The sequence below is a fragment of the Athene cunicularia genome (genome assembly GCF_003259725.1).
Source record: "Athene cunicularia isolate RWA chromosome 28 unlocalized genomic scaffold, athCun1 chr28_part1, whole genome shotgun sequence".
In the NCBI taxonomy this organism is placed as follows: Eukaryota; Metazoa; Chordata; class Aves; order Strigiformes; family Strigidae; genus Athene; species Athene cunicularia.
In genome coordinates, this window is record NW_020799139.1 from 2,804,145 (window position 1) to 2,808,595 (window position 4,451).

A 4,451-nucleotide genomic window follows, 5' to 3' on the forward strand; every position below is an offset into this window, starting at 1 on the left:
GCCCCGCGGCGTGTCCCCGTGCAGCGGCCAGGGCCGTGCGAGGCCCCGAGACCGTCCACGGCTCAGCAGAGCCCGCGGGAGCTCCGCTGGGGAGAGCCCCGGGGCCAGGTCGCGGCACAGAAATACCCGAAGGGCCGCGGGGGCAGCGGCAGAAGCGACGCCCCAGCCGCCACCGGCAATTTGTGGGTGCGGGGAGCGGCCAGGGGTCAGCACCGGTGTTACCAGTCACAGAGCTCGAGTTTGCCCAAAACACGCTCAGGGCCCTGCTGAGCAACGTGGGGATGAAAAGCGGCTGCCTCTCATTTAGTCACGGGCAAGGGAAGCCGGGTGGGAGCCCGGGCACAGCCCCCACCGTGCAGGGGCCGACACCATCATCCTCCTGGGGCTCCGCGCCGGGGCCGTCCGCGGGGAACCCCGGGGACGCGCTGAGGCGCTGCCTGATGGCTCTTCTCGGGTGTGTAACCGTGTCCCCGGGGACCCACGGCTGGCGTTTTCCTCGAGGTGTGTGTGAACGATTGTGCCAATGCGACTGGCAGGACCTGCAGCTGCACCGGCCACCGGCTCCCACCGCCCCACCCTCGCTGGGCCGTGTCCAGACCCGCTGTGGGGACACAGGGGCACGGAGCTGCACCCCGGGGGCTCTCCTGGTGCTGGCAGCGGCCTCCATGCCCGCGCCCTGGCAACTCGCTCTGTGCCGGGTTTCGCTTTTGAGCTCAGAAAGCAAAGTGTTATCGAGTGCCTCTGAAGTGGTGGTGGCCCTTGAGCTGAGAACCAGAACACTTCATCAGGCCTTTATTCCCTCGCACAGATCTGTCTGGCTCTTCTCAAAGGACTAACAGATTGCAGATGCTGTTTATTCAATTAGAAAAGTAACCTTGCCTCTAGCTTTCAGAGAAATTTCTACAAAAACTGCTGGTTTCTGCCTTGCTCCCTGCCCTGGTTTTGACTGTGATAATTTTCTTCCCAGTAGCCAGTGTAGTGCTGTGTTTTGGATGTAGTATGAAGCAATGTTGATGGCACGCAGATGGTTTTAGTTGTTGTTAAGCAGCCTTTATACCAAGGTAAGGATTTTTCAGCTTCTTGTGCCCTGCCACCAGAAGACTGGGGGGCACGAGGAGTGGAGGGGGCACAGCCAGGGGACCTGACCTGGCCTGGCCAAGGAATGTCCCACGATGTCACACCCCGTCCCTGAACTGGGGGGAGCTGGCTGGGAGGGACGGGTCGCTGCTGGGCACCAGTCAGTGAGTGCTGAGCGATTGCACTGTGCATCACTTGTTTTGTATATTCTAATTCTTTTATTATTACCATTTCATTATTTTCTTCCTTTCCGTCCTGTTAAACTGTCTTTATCTCAGCCCACAAGTTTTGCTCTTTTTTTTCCCTCTATTCTCTCCCCCATCCCACCGGGTGGTGCTGAGCTGCTGGCTGGGGTTGAACCACAACGTTCCCAACCCTGCATCCAAGTGTTTTGTCACTGCAAAACCAGAAAGGCCTGGATTTGGGGTCGAGACCTGGGGGGAGGGAACTGCTCCGGGACATGGGTTTTCAGGCCCTCTGCCCGTTTGCACTTTGCTGCAGGAGCTGCAGCCGCCCGTGACAGTTCACATTTGCTCTTCGCTATTGGCCTTCCCGTGGTCTGGCAGAGCAAGCTTCGCTCTCCCGAACATTTGCAGGGAAAGACTCGGTGCAGAAATTTAATTCTCTGTGACACTTGCCTGGCTCCAGTCACTATGTGATTGCTGTGCCAGGAGCAGTGTCCATGCTCCGTTCAACAGCTGCAGTGACTGCCAGGCTGAGTGCGAGAGGCTGCGCCTCACCAGGGGAGCTGGGAAACACTTTCCAGTGATGCTTCCAGCGCCCAGGACACTGATTTCTGTCCTCAGAATTACAGGTGCAGTAATTTTCCATCCTGCAGACAGCACCGGACTCACCAGCCCGTTTGTGAGCGTGTGAGCAAAGGCAGCCCCGTGTCAGCACAGTACGTCAGAGATTTTAGCACCTGACATTCAGTATTTTGAAAGTTTCAAAGGTCCTTAAGCCACCTGAAGGGCATCAGAATGCAGGGTGGCTCAGACTTCCCGGGTGTTTGCAAGTGGTTAGTCAGGACACTCCAAGAGCGGTGCTTTGCCGTTGCTGCCCTGTGGACCGGGACAACCAAACAAAAGGGTGAAGTGGTTTTGGCCAAATCCAGGGTCGATTTGGTGGCAGAACTGGGGTGGGCCTGGGTCTTGCCCTCCCTCCTCTCCTTCCCCATGCTCTACCCAGTAAGCAATGCTTGGAAAAGCTTTACAGGCTTGAGACAAACAGCAAATACTTTTTTCACCTGATACAGGTCAGTTTACATGGGTTCAAAAAGCAGTTTTGGTGGGGAAAAAAATCATCTTGGTATTGGGAAAGGACTGACCCTTTCCTAGGGCGAGTAGAGGTCTGTGTCTGGATGCGGCGTGAGGGCTGGTCTGAACGCAGAGGGGGTGAAGCTGCGTGCGGAGCTCTGGCTGCGCAGGCACTTGGTGTCCCTTGGTGTGGCTGTTTGCGGGCAGAAGAAGCAGCTTTTAACACGAAACCAGGCCCTTATGAATTAAGGTTCAGAGAAGCATCAGTTTTCCTGAATGCTAGATGGAGCTGTGCTACTCACAAATAACGGGCTGGTTTAGTCTTTCTGACAAGTGTTTTTACTTCTAAAACACATGAGCTCCTTCGGCTCCGCCGGTGCCGCCAGCTCGGTATGGGGCAGACATGGTTTGCGCCGTCCTCGCCAGGCTGGCCACGGCAGCGGCTCCGTCCGAGCGAGGCCGGTTCAGGGTGGGGGTGCTGAGGTGATGTCGTGGGGATCAAGTACCTGTATCATACCTGTTATCCAGGTCATCACAACCCACAAATATGATTTATTTACAGTCAAAGAACTTATGGTACGATAGTCTCTGTGGGGCTCACAAAAACACGTGCAGTATCTACAGACCTAAGTAGGTGCTTTCGTACCTGATGCCACCAGTGCCTGAGAATCCTTTACAACAGTTAGGCCAGGCTTATGGAGCTCGTCTCAGTGGTCCCAGAGGAGGGGCTCACATAACACGGACCGTTTTCCTTGGAACTTCCTTGGCTTCTGGATCACGTAGTGGATGTCTTTTGATCCTGGCACCTTGCACCTCAGGGCAGAACCCAGTAACAAGGCAGCAAGACTCACTCAGCCTGAAAACACCAACAGGTTTTAACTCAGGATTCCTGCTGACCCCGTGCTAATGATTCTCTGGCAGGGTAGACATTGGCTCTTAATTGCAATGCAGTGATGAGCTGCCTGTGGGGAATGCCCCTGTAATGTTCAATCCAATTATCAGCGATCTTCTTCCCAGAGTTGGCAAGACCACAGCCCTGACCGGCAGCCTGGTCCAATTCAAAAATTCATCTTTCTGACAGTTACAAGGTCCTGGAAAGATGATGTCTGGAGCAGAGACCTCCCTCATGAGGCTGGGGCTGCACTGCTCACAGCTTCCAGAATTATCCTGCCTGCATTCGCATCCCAAACGGGCAGAATTCTCTCCTCCCTCCCTCCTGCAACAATCTGTAACTTCCCAAATTCACTGTCAATACCCTCTCGACCAAGCACTGATTTTATGATGTTGCCATGGCAGTGGGAAATCCGGTGCAGCCGCCGGGTTTGCGCACTGGGGTGAGTCCTGCAGGCAGGTCACCCCCAGCTGCCCTCCCGTGAGCCGGGGTGCGGGCGGCTCTCAGGTACAGGCAGGGAGATGTAACCTGACAATACCAAGGGTCTGCGGTTACACGGCCTTCAGCACGGTCTGACAAATAAACCAGCCGTGGGATGGTAAATCCTTTCAAAATGTCTACTTTCTGAAAAGGCCAGTGCCAAGAGAGCAGACAGGCAGGTTTTCTTTTCCCTAGCACACTCTGCTGGTGCGATAATGGCCAGAGCCGGAGCCGAGGGGAACGGCAAAGCCACACAAAGCCTCTCCTGCAGCGAGTGACGTGCCCCCGGCTCGCTGGCGTCTCACGCAATACCCTCTGGCCTGCCCAGACCCCAACCACCCCACAGACCCTTTGCTTTGGTGCTGGTGGATTAATCTTGTATTTGCAATATATGCTGAGGGCAAGCCCCTGTCCCATGATTTACCGACCTAATTGCCTGCACTGAAGTCCTGTGTAAGTAACGACTCTGCCTGCTGCTTGCAAAGGAAAGCAGAGAAGAAACACGCTCGTGTCTGCACAGATGGAAGCAGAGGCATCCAGAGCCATCCACGGCCCCACTTTGACTTCACTCACACCAGCATCGCTGCCCCCAACCGAGGGCAAGGCCCTGGGTGGGCTCTGGTGAGCAGAGTCCGACCCCAAACCTGTTTCTGAAGACAGGAGGTGTGGGACCAGCCTGGTGAGAGACTCAGAACCCAGTAACAAGGGCCAGGCAGTGCAGCGTCCCCCTGGTTCCCCCCCCCCCC